The following is a 13,119-nucleotide window of genomic DNA, read 5'->3' as shown; positions in this document are numbered from 1 at the left end:
GATGAAGAAGTAGGTATGCGATAGCCATCTCTAGAATACATGGGGGAGTTAGATGATCGGTATAATGGTATGTAGATTAGTTTTGTATGACTTATTATTCTTACTTAGTGGGAGTTAAATCGGTAGCAAATGAAGATTGGCGTAGCTAAAGAACCTTGTGCAACACCTAAAGTAAGTCTGGATTCGTGGATTTTCCTATGTTTCGAGGGATGCATCGATTAGCTTGGGACCGAAGAGAGTACCAGAGCTGAGCCAAAAAGTTGAGCACGTTTCTTCGGGACCTTCTGGTCTTAGAGTTACCTCTATGGTATAAGTGCACATCAAAATGCCAAACTTGAAAAAAAAACTGAACTAAAATTGAGTTCATTATGCTGCAATATGAAAACAGTTCGATTGATATTGAAAAAAGCTGCTGTAAGGCATGCAAATTCTGGATTATTTTTCGTTAGCTGAAACTCACGGACGAACAGGAAAATTATAGATTTGTTGTGATGCCGATCAAGGTGAGGTCACTCTACACACTTATTTTGTGCCTACTCTTTTGATCAGTGTGCCGGCAGTGCCGAGAGTTCCAGTCATCAGATTGGGACTTCAGTTATTCTGACAGTTCAAATGTTGTGCTATAAAGGCGAAGAAACAACACAACAATGGAATCCAAACCAAGACGAGAACCAAGACAATGATCCTGAAACACCCAGCTGTACAAACGGACCGAGTCCTCAGGCCGCTGTTTAGCAAAGACCTTGGCGAAAGGAATATCGAAAGGCATTTGATTGCATTTTAAATCCACAGTCGCCGGGGATCGAAATCGGCTGCGGAGATCAACGTTGGATACCTGGCAGCGAACCAGGACAACGCGGATGCACGGTTTGAGGTGGCCAATGTCATGTACGAACTGGACGAGAAAAAAACGAGACGAATCTGTTCACTGATTATCCGTGGATGTGAAAACGGCAGTGTTAAAATGACACTGGAACATGCGACAAAAGTGTTCCGCTTCTTCAGTGGTGTTACCATAGAGGTAACTCTAAGACTAGTAGGTCCCGAAGAAACGTGCTCAACTTTTTGGCTCAGCTCTGGTACTATTTTCGGTCCCAAGCTAATCGATTCACCCCTCGAAACATAGTAAAATCCACGAACCCCTAATTTTATCCATCAAACTTTCATAGAGAATCAAAACAAACATTGTGTAGTACTAGAACTTTGACTAGAATGGGGTACGTTAATCGATTTGCTTGGGACCAATAGGCTAGTCAAGTGATAAGCCATTTTAAAATCGTTAGTTTCCACCGGTTGGTGTTACCAAGCAGCAGGTCGCTACCAGTGCCACCGAAACAATCATGTGCGAAAGTAGCAATCTCGCGGCCATAGTACAATAAATGCCACCTAAAACTAGCCAAGCCATTTTCGAACTTCAAAAACTGAAACACAATGCAGATTACCTAGTTGTATAGGTCCAATTCTTTTCCTTTCTTACATTCTACAGTAAAACGGACGCAATTTCGGCAATTTTTCAATATCAACCAATTACAACCGGTGCTTTGTGGAATGTGGAAGGTCCCGAAGAAAGGTGCTCAACTTTTTGGCTCAGCTCTGGTACTATCTTCGGTCCCAAGCTAATCGATGCACCCCTCGAAACATGGGAAAATCCGAGGGGGACGACTCTATCTACGATGCAGGAAATATTGTGTTTTGCTGTGGCAAGCTGCGCGTACACTGAGTAGATAAAAAGAAGATTTATCACGATTTTGATGATATCCTGCAAAAAGATGATCCGCAATGCAAGTAGCTGCGAGAAAAGAAAGAAGGCTTTTCGAAGATTTATTCGCTAGTGTGAGATTTTTTGGGCATCTAGAATTGAGATTTAGATGTGTCGCCCCCCTCGGGAAAATCCACGAACCCCTCATTTCATCTGTCAAACTTTCATAGAGAATCAAAACAAACATAGTGTAGTACTAGAATTTCAACAAGAATGGAGTACGTTAATCGATTTGCTTGGGACCAATAGGCTAGTCAAGTAGTGAGCCAATTTCAAATCGATAGTTTCGTCGTTTCGTGTTGATTGTTGGTACAAGGGGTCCTCAAAATAATTTATTTCATAATCATAAATTTCATAATGTTTTCATGAAACATTATTGCAGATTCCAAAATATGTTCTTATGGTGGTCAATCTACTCACTCATTTTGCGTCAACTTTTTTTCTCAGTGTGTCTCACGTGTGCCGCAACTGTACTGAGGGTGCCAGTCATCGGACTGACATTGTTTGCTTGTGAATTGATTGGCATGTTTGGCAACCCGATGAATTTGACAGTTCAAATGTTTTGTTTTGAAGCAACTACACAACTTGCAGTGGAATCCAAACCAAGATACAATGATCCAGAGGCACTACAGTAGGACATATCGGACAAACTGGCCTGACCGGAAGATCAAGGTTCTCCGAACGCCCAACAAAGACAACATCGAAACGCATCTGATGGCATTCGAAATTCATAGCCGCTGCAGCAAGATTCTGCTGAGGTTTCAATCGCTTGAACGGGCTCACACTATTTTGTAATCCAAGATGGCAGCCAGCAATTTTCAGAAAACGTATCAAATACCCTAAGGGGCTGTTCATTATTTACGTAGACAGTTTTTTTGTGATTCTTGCACCCTCCCCGCGTAGACAATTAACCATACACAATTTTTAAAATTAGTATAGGCCGTGGTAAATTTCCAAGCACCCCCCCCCCCTCTAAACAATCTTCGTAGTTAATGAACAGCCCTTTAAGATGTCGTTTTTTTTCGGAACGAACGGAAACGACTGTCATCACAAAACTGAAAAAAAAAGCTGTTCCAATCGAGCAAAGCTGTGCATTTTGATGGTTCGATTGGAACAACTTTTGACAGACGTCCATACTCTTACGTTGCTTTTACTGTAGGGCTTTAACGGAAACGACGCATACACTGTACACAAACACTATCGTCTGATCGAATGAAACCTCAGACCATTCAAAACGAAACATTGAAATCGCTTTTCCGAATGATAGCTGCAACCAGATGACGGTTGTTTTGAAATCAGATGATTTTCCTCTCGATTACAGGATGAAAATTGTTATGAGAAGGGATAGGGCCTTCAGTTGAAATGCGTAATACTCTCTGCAGAATGATTGTCATACTAAATGGAAATGCATGTGGCATTGGTTCAGCCCATAACGCAAATCATTCAGAACGATGATGTAAATAATTCTGTCGAACGTCATTTGCTGATCTGAGCTGACAGTTGAGGTGGAAGCATAGCCTTCGCTATCAGAGCTGTTACGAACATAGGTAAAGCGTGAAAACCAATGTTTGGCTAATTCGTGGTGGAGGAAGGTTCCTCTACCATCGAAGAATTGTTGTATCCATGATTGGAATGACAGATTATGGCTATTCAGTATGGAAATGTAGATAATCAAATTATAAATCTAATTAAAAGCTCTTGCATGTCACAATATTCTTTAATGTTTGTCCTCTAAGTGCCGTATGTTTTATAGCCAATTTTCAAACGAAAACCATCCTGTATTTGCATGACAATCATATGGATATTCATTATCTGACGACGAATTCAACCATAAGAAAATCATCCGAAATTCGAATGCTTATTGTTAAAGGGCTCGAGCAATGCAATAATCATTCGAAGTATGGCAGATGTTTTGGTTCAGTGTAGATGCCGATAATACAATTTGGCGGTCATCGGTTTTCAGAAAAGTGTCAAATACCCTACAATATGGGATTTTCGGAACGGGAACATCGTTGATGCTGAAATTCAATATCCGATGCCATTTTGGAGTCCAAGATGCTGGCCATCGGGTTACAGAAAAAGTACAATATTGATGGGTAGTTTACAGTATGTCCCACTTTTTCTGAAATTGTGAATCTTGGATTTCAAAATGGAGTTGAACATCGATTTCCAAATGGCATTGGATATCAATTTTTACTCTCTAGACGTGACCCTTTCTTCTTCTTCTTCTTCTTCTTCTTCTTCTTCTTTCCTTTATTTAACGTCGGTCTTTGTTCCGCAATCTAGTGCCAATCACCGACGGACATCGATTGCCATCCATTGACCGCAATCGAATGTGCAGGAAGGCAGCTTCCACACCTGCGTACGATATCGCTCCCATTCAAACACACATGGGCCGGGACCAACGGCTTTACTTCTCTTCCGAAGGAAGACGTGACCAGAGATTTGTTATGCCTCAGAAAAATCCCACCGACCTCGGCTGGGATTGAACCCAGACCCATTGGGGTAAGAAAGCAGTCACGCTTACCACTACACCACCGGCGCCGGCTATACTGCCCTCTCGGTAGAGTCATTGACATTTGCACGTTTCTATTGTTTTAGAAACAAAATCAAATGCAAACAAAGCAATTGAAGAATCAAAGTGACGATTGACTCACAGATGGCGAGCGGGTAAAAATGGTAATGACGTTTGGATATCTGTCAAATCGCATGCCATTTTTTTTAGTACATCATCATTTTTGTAATTGCGGATCTTAAAACTAGGTGTCCCATAAACAGTTTTGGCTTTGCTCAGATGCCAATGAGCCAAGATCTTTGCACTGAGGAAAATAGACCTAAGAATTTCATAAGGCTCGACTTATGAACAACATATATGAATTTCATAGGCGTGACTTATGAATGATTTTCCGGTAATATGAGGTTGCTCTTATACGCCTTTAACCATTTCATTTTTTCAAGCGTTGAAAGACGAGTGGTCAACACACGGGCCCCCTAGCCTCAACGTCCATATTCCGGTTTCAGTCTGCTCCGATTTATTATTTTTTTTTGTCAACATTATTTTTCATAAGGCAGATAAATGAGATTCACACTCATTTCTTATGGCTAAAATTCATAAGTGTTTCTTATGGAATTCTTACGTTCTGGTTGAATACCTTTCCCAGCAGATCACCGTCCCCTAGAGGAAGCAAACCACAAACGATGGCGCCACAACATCACCAACCACGTGCAGGGTCAGAATCTGGAATTATCGGTAGTGGGAAAGAAGTACATCGAGCTGGCCATCAAGGAGGCATACAACACCGGATTGGATGACATTGACACTATCTTCAGTGTAATTAATGTCTTCGACGTACTCCGGTTCCGTTGCAACGAAGTGAACAAAAAGTTACTGCCAGATAGTGTGAACCCAAACCTGCTGCCGAGGCCCGGCTGTCAATTAGGAGTACACTCGAGCAGCGTTGCCAGATATACCGATTTTCTAACTTGATACCGATATACAGATAGTGTTGCTCAGAATACCGATTTTTGAGTTAGAATACCGATTTACACCGATTTTTTATTAATAATCAAAATGTTTACTGCTTGCCCGCACTGTTAGTGGAAACTATTGTGAGAGACTTTTAACTTTCTGAAAATAAAAATGTTCGAGCCTGCTCTAACAAAATATCATCTTCAAAAATTCTTTAAGCTTGATACTCTTTCAACTAATGCTTTAATTTCCTCGCAGTTTTTGTTTACCAAGGAGTCGAGAAACAGATGATGGCTCATCTCAGTAATTTCTGGAAATCGGGAAATACTTTTATTCAGTGGAAAAATAGATCCATAAAAACGTTAATTTTTGAACTTCCTGAAATTTCTTTAAACTTCCCTTCGAAATTTCTGTCTACCTTACCCTGTAAATTATGTTCCGATTCTTTCCGGAAAGCTATTTCGACTTCCCTTGGAAGCTTCTTCTGGCTTCGCTCGAAAGGTTATTCCGTCTTCTCCAGTCAGTTTTTTTTTCAACTTCTCCGATACTTCAGAAATGCTTCCAAAGTTTTATTGAGGTTCTATTAGTTTCAGGAAAACTTCAGGAACTTTTCAGAAGTTCTGAAACATCAGAACAGTTCGAACTTTTGGGTAGGTTCCGATAAATTAGACAGTTTCATCGACTACTGTTCAAATCCGAGAACCCGGGAATCTCAGGAAAGCCCAGAGAACTCCAATGAACTTAAGGAAACTGAAATATTTTGGAAACTTCACAAGCCCAAAGAACTTCAAAGAAATATAATGGTTTTCAGGATACTTCCATTTGTTTTAGGGGAATTAAGCTAACTTTAGGGAAGCATTAGTACATTTAAATTCAAAGAAATTTCTGCACCTTTAAGTGAGTTCTAAGAAGCTCAGGAATGTCCGAAAACTTCAGTTGAGATCCGAGAGGTTCATGAAAATTTTGGAAACGGAAGGGAAGTTACATGAACATTAAAAAATTATGAGAACATTTTAAGGAAAGTTCTGTGTGTTTTATCGGCAGTTTCGAGAACTTAAAAAAACGGGAAGATCAGATAAATTTAATGCAGATGTTCATTAATTAAAAAAATAAAGCGCTAAAGTAGATCCAGGGACTTTTGAAGAAGATAAGAGATTTTCCGGTAGTTCCATAATAATCAGGGAAGTTACGAGTACTTCAAGGAGGATCATAGAACTTCATAACAGCCCCATTAACTTTAGGAAAATTGCAAGAACTTTCAAGGAAGTTCCGAAGAATTATGGGATATTCCGAAGTGCAATTCAGGAATGTTCCGAAAACATCAGGAACATTGTGGGATTTTCAGGGATGTTTGATGAATATCAGGAAAAATTTCTGGATCAATAGAGAATGTGAGGAACTTCAGAGAATATTGTGCTAACAACCCCCAGAAATCTATTTCTTTCAGATATTTCCCCATCTTCTCCTTGAAGTATCTTTCAACTGTTCCGTGAGCCTTCTGGCGTCCGACTTTTTCCAGAAGTTTCTTCCAATCTACATTAGGAAGTTTCTCCCAGTGTCTAATGAAAGTTTCTTCCGTCTTCTCCAAGAAGTTCAATTAATGTTCTACCGGATGTAACTATCGAGTTCTCTATCCGAGCTTTTCCTAACTTCCCCTGGAAATGGCTCCTCCGGGATTGGCTTCCGATTTCCAAACTTTTCTGGCTTCTGGAATTTTTCCGAAAGTTTCTTAAAATTTTTGCCAGAAGTTTCTCAATATTTGTCTTCAAAGATCTCCATCGGATGTTTTTTAGACATTTTTTAGAACTTCCTTCAAACTACCTCCACAAAATCTTTTTTATTCTTGGTCTGGAAGTTTTGTCGGTACCATTAAGGGGTTACGCCTACCTGCAAACTTTCAAAAAATCGATTTTTTTTATTGTCCTAATCGAAAGTATATAAAGTCAAGAATATTTCCTCAAAAGATCAAGTTGATCCGATGAAAATTGTGAAAGTTATGCGACGTACAAAAATATTCACTTATAGTGGACTAAACCCAACTTCCCAACTAACATTTTCAGCTTTGTAAGCCAACTTTTCCAGCGTTGTGCTGTAAAGTAGCTGAAAAGAAGCTGCAGATACAGCTACAAGCAAAAGCTAGAAAAATAGTTTTGGAGAGCGTTTACTCAACTTTCTCACAACCATTATTCAATTTGTCAGTCGCACTGAATAACATCATCCAATAACCGCTAATGTTACTTCTATATACACACTAATCAACTTTCAACTTGTAGCTGCAAAACAAAGCTAACAAAGTGAATATATTACTCATTTGATGGCTTCTACACGACCAACCACTCTTGCTGAATAACATAAACATCAAAAGTGCTTTTTCAACAACTAAACAACCTGTACTCAGCTTATAAACTGTGTTAGAGCAACTTCGGAAGCATTTTCACAGTTAACTAGGTTTATTTTTAGACGTGTGCAGTTTTACAGCTTTTACTCTGCTCTTTTATAACTAGTTGAGAAAAGTGATGCATGTGCACTATTATAAAACCTCTACTCAGCGATTTTGTTGTAGAAGGGAATGTTGATTTGTTTACATAAGTTCAAAGTGTTGGCGTAGCACAGTTGGTAGTGTCAAAGTTTGCCAATGAGGTCGTCTCGAGTTCGATTCCAGGTTCCGGTGCAGGGTTAATAATTTGGTTATGATTTGTAACTAATTTAGATTAATTTGATTCACAGCAAAATAAACTCAATAAATTCCTTCATAAAAAAGCGTAAACAGTATTTAAACCGGCTTCAAGAGAAAGCTGTGTAGTGATTATTGGATAACCGGGAAAAGGTTGAATAAGCGCCTTTCAAGTTCACACACAACTAAACAGCAGGATAACAGCTGTATAGAAGCGTTAATGGATATGCAATAAGAGCTTCTCCCGACCGTTCCAACAGCCATAAGTAGCTGACTAAGTTCGCCAGATTTGCTTGTATAGAGGTTGAGTAAAGGTTTCCTCATATCGTATAACGTTTGAATACAGCTTGAGGCTGTATAAATGAAATGAGTAAAGCGTTTACATTGTGAAAATTGTTAGTTGGGTTGAAACTTATAACGCGATTATCTCGGAATCATATTTTCAAAACCGGTGCCAAAAATTTCTCGAAATGTATGCATTCGATTTGTCCGATTCGTTTTGATTTCTGTTCAGTTCTATTTTGTGCAGTCCACGATCGTTCGGATTTCGTCTATCATTTAATTTCGATTTTTTACAGCCGATCAAAGACAAATTTTAAGCACTTAAACTTTGCAAGGCCGCCATTTTGTCAAAAAAATTTAAAAAAAAACCGAACGATCAAGGACTAGTTTAACACATGCTTAACGATTTGGCATGTTTTTTTTATTTCAGATGATTACATCACAAACCGCAGTTGCCACCGCAAAAAGCGTTTTTTAGAACATCGTCCACGGGGAGCGACCGTGCGGAGCACCAGGACCTCGTTTTTACAGCATCGACTGATAAATGTACCATTTAATGTGTGTTCAATAAACGGCAGAAAACCGATTTTCAATATGTTGCGTCGTTTTCGAGAAAAAAAAATCCAAACTTTCGCTTTTTTTCGGTCTTGCATGTAGGCGTAACCCCTTAAGAAACTAATTCAAATATTTCCCAGAAGTTTCTTCCGACTTACATGGAAAGTACATATTTCGTTTTTAGTCCAAAAGTTTGTTAAAAATTACAATTCGTCAGTGAGCATGCATAAGGGCGTATACGTGATGATCGATTCTCTTCATCGATTTTCTCTTTACATTGCTACAGCTAAGCGAAACAATTTTCTGTAATTTGTTCAATGTAGACAGAGTTAATGTACACGTGCATCCATCCCGCGTGATAGAGACACGCTTTCAATCAGATCTTAGGTGCCTGGTACATTTCGAGACGAATTATTTCGCGTCTCTTTTTTATTCCTACGTGCCTCATTCGTGTCACATGTGCTGTGTCTCATGAGCTAAGCTCAACGAGCTCCAGGGAGATCGGCAGCGTACCTACGTCCTGCGTGCAGCTAAAAGTGGCTGGTTGGTGATAAAGAAAACAACGGAGAACTGTTCCCAACTAACAATTTTCACAATGTAAACGCTTTAGTCATTTCATTTATACAGTCTCAAGCTGTATTCAAACGTTATACGATATGAGGAAACCTTTACTCAACCTCTATACAAGCAAATCTGGCGAACTTAGTCAGCTACTTATGGCTGTTGGAACGGTCGGGAGAAGCTCTTATTGCATATCCATTAACGCTTCTATACAGCTGTTATCCTGCTGTTTAGTTGTGTGTGAACTTTAAAGGCGCTTATTCAACCTTTTCCCGGTTATCTAATAATCACTACACAGCTTTCTTTTGAAGCCGGGTTAAATACTGTTTACGCTTTTTATGAAGGAATTTTTTAAATTTATTTTGCTGTGAATCAAATTAATCGAAATTAGTTACAAGTCATGACCAAATTATTTACTCTGCACCGGAACCTGGAATCGAACTCGAGACGACCTCATTGGCAAACCTTGACACTACCAACTGTGCTACGCCAACACTTTGAACTTATGTAAACAAATCTACGTTCCCTTCTACAACAAAATCGCTGAGTACAGGCTTTATGATAGTGCACATGAATCACTTTTCTCGACTAGTTATAAAAGAGCAGAGTAAAAGCTGTAAAACTGCACACGTCTAAAAATAAACCTTGTTGACTGTGAAAATGCTTTCGAAGCTGCTCTAACACAGTTTATCAACTGAGTACAGGTTGTTTAGTTGTTGAAAAAGCACTTTTGATGTTTATATTATTCAGCAAGAGTGGTTGGTTGTGTAGAAGCCATCAAATGAGTAATATATTCACTTTGTTAGCTTTGTTTTGCAGCTACAAGTGGAAAGTTGATTAGTGTGTGTATAGAAGTGACATTAGCGTTTATTGGCTGATTTTATTTAGTGCGACTGACAAATTGAATAATGGTTGTGAGAAAGTTGAGTAAACGCTCTCCAAAACTAATTTGCCAGCTTTTGCTTGTAGCTGTATCTGCAGCTTCTTTTCAGCTACTTTACAGCACAACGCTGGAAAAGTTAGCTTACAAAGCTGAAAATGTTAGTTGGGTTGATCGAGTAGTCCTGTCACACTCTAGTGCTGCTGGTACAGCTGATTGATTTGAACCAGATGGTATTCAGTTTTTGAGGGTTGAGAGATTATGGTTTTATAGAAGTATTTCAAGCGGAAGATGAGCTAAACGATTACAAGAGTCGAGTTTCGAACGCCTTTGGATACGGTTGTGTCTAAATTTGCTCTCTGTTTGGTGCGTGCATTCTCTTTCATAGTTTTCGGCTACATTTGCCGGATTAGCGCTGGCACTCTGCCTCCCGGACGGTTATACTTTTCTCGCTTTCCGAGAAGTTTTAGAATCAAGAAAGAAAACATGATTCATCATGTTTGCAAAATTGCAAGCATCAGAAGATTTGGCGCTACGTGGTTTGATTGTTTCTCCCGGACCAAAAATTTGTGGCATCGCGAGTGAAAATTTTAATTTCTGTTTATTTATGCGGTTGAAGTGATTTGGTGACTACGTTCCAGTTGAAGATTGTTGACAAGTGTATTTGTGGTGATGCAAATTATGGTTTAGATGACGCATGACTTCAAACATTTTGTGTATCCAAATAAAACATATTACATACTAAATACCGACAGGGCATCGTCTGCTGACCATTGCCGCGGGTATATCGTGAGAGTCCCAGGTACCCGGTTCAAGCTATAGTTGGCGGCGGTGGCTCTTCTTGACCTTCTATCCCCTGAATAGTTAGTGTGAATAAGGGCGTCTATGTGATGTTTTGCTGTACCTGTTGTGGACATCTAGTGCATCCTGTTCCCTTAACTTGTTGAGGACACCCTGTCTCGCCTCAAAAGTTACCCTTTTTGAAGTACTAGTCTTCACAACATAAAGGGCACCATTACGGAGTATGAGATTTGATCAAATTATTTGCAGTTCTACACTGTACACAAACATCATCCTCTGATCGAATGAAACCTCAGACCATTCAAAACAAAACACCGAAATCGCTTTTTCGAATGATAGCTGCTACCGGATGACGGTTGATTTGAAATCAGATGATTTTCCTCTCGACTACAGGATGAAAATTGTTATGAGAAGAAACCGGGCCTTCAGTTGAAATGCGTAATGCTCTCTGAAGAATGACTGTCATACTAAATGGAAATGCATATGGTATTGGTTCAGCCCCATAACGAAAATCATTCAAAACGATGATGTAAATAATTCTATCGAGCGTCATTTGCTGATCGGAGCTGACAAACTAGGTGGAAGGATATGCATCGCTATCAGAGCTGTTACGAACATAGGTAAAGGATGAAAACCAATGTTTGGCTAATTCGTGGTGGAGGAGGTTTTCTCCACCACGAAAATTTTTTGTGTCCATAATGGAATGGCTTATTATGGCTATTCAGTATGGAATTGTAGATAATAAAATTATAAATCTAATTAAAAGCACTTGCATGTCACACTATTCTTAAATGTTTGTCCTCTGAGTGCCGTATGTTTTATAGCTAATTTTAAAACGAAAATCATCCTGTATTTGGATGACAGTCATATGGATGTTCATCATCTGACGACGAATTCAACCATAAGAAAATCATCCGAAATTCGAATGTATATTGTTAAAGGGCTCGAGCAATGCAATAATCATTCGAAGTATTGCGGATGTTTTGGTTCAGTGTACTTGTCCAACGCCCCCGGCTGGGTGAGGGATAGAGGATGACACACACACACACACACACAAGATGAGTTAAACGATTACAAATCAATTACCGGCGGTGTTATTTTTTACCGATCCAATGGAAATGGAATTTTCATGGTTCATGATTTTGCTCCACCAAGTTCAAACGATTTAAAATCAGATCCTGATCATTCTCACAAAATTTGATCTCATTAGGATGTGAGCTCATACTGCACTTGGCCCTTTGAAGTTTATGTGGGAATTGAAAAATTGAACGGTAGGATAATTAGTTATTAATTGATTAGGAAGATGGTGTTCTTCTGACATGCTCCATTTACTACTCAGCAGACAATATTGGAATAATAGGAAAAACAATCTAGGCTATTATTTCATAAGGGCAAGATGCAGTGTTGCCCTGAAAGCAGCCGATTAATCCTCCCAGAAATTTATCAACTTAGAAATTAATTAATAACTAATTTTCTAGACATTCAATTAAAACGTGGTTTTCAACAAAGTTGTTGCTGGGAAAATTTCACGTAGGGGGGGGGGAGGGTTTGCCTCCGATGGACAACTTTTTACGTAAATCATTATGGTGTAGGGCTAGAACGATGAGGACAAAAAGTACACTTCTTATATAAACTTCCCATATAAACTTCAAAGAGCCAGTGCAGAATGAGTTCGCCATCAAATTAGCTCAATTTTTGGGAGATTGATCAGCCTGATTTGGAACCAATTGAGCTTGTTTGATCAAATTGAAACCATCATAACATAATAGGTACTTTCCAGCTGGCAGAGAACCAATAGTTCAGAAGGCCCTTTAAAAAAATGTCTTCGCTGTTGAAATTGATTCGTGTGACTACATCCAGCTGTTATCACTAGTTAATTCAATACGTATTTCGACTACAATGTGCAGTTTTCATCAGTGTCATTCCTACTAAAGAACTTATCAAAATCTAACCTCTTAAGTACTCATCCCATAGGTAAACAAGTTATACCTGTGATCTTGACTTGTTTACCTATGGGATGAGTACTTAAGGGGTTAGATTTTGATAAGTTCTTTTGTGGGAATGACACTGATGAAGACTGCACATTGTAGTCGAAATACGTATCTGTCTTGGATAACAACTTTAATAAAGTGGAATTA

The 13,119-nt window shown here is 39.1% G+C and overlaps 1 protein-coding gene across 1 annotated transcript in view; it reads right to left on the bottom strand.

Moving 5' to 3' along the window:
• Sox100B overlaps window positions 1–13,119 on the bottom strand; it is a 99,135-nt gene that overhangs the window by 3,044 nt on the left and 82,972 nt on the right. The window lies entirely within an intron of this gene.

Source organism: Ochlerotatus camptorhynchus, unplaced genomic scaffold (genome assembly GCF_037179485.1).
Source record: "Ochlerotatus camptorhynchus isolate MF236.1 unplaced genomic scaffold, CSIRO-AGI_Acam_v1.1 ptg000094l, whole genome shotgun sequence".
NCBI lineage: Eukaryota > Metazoa > Arthropoda > Insecta > Diptera > Culicidae > Ochlerotatus > Ochlerotatus camptorhynchus.
The sequence above is the reverse complement of the archived record's forward strand: the minus strand, read 5'-3'. Positions and strand labels throughout refer to the sequence as shown.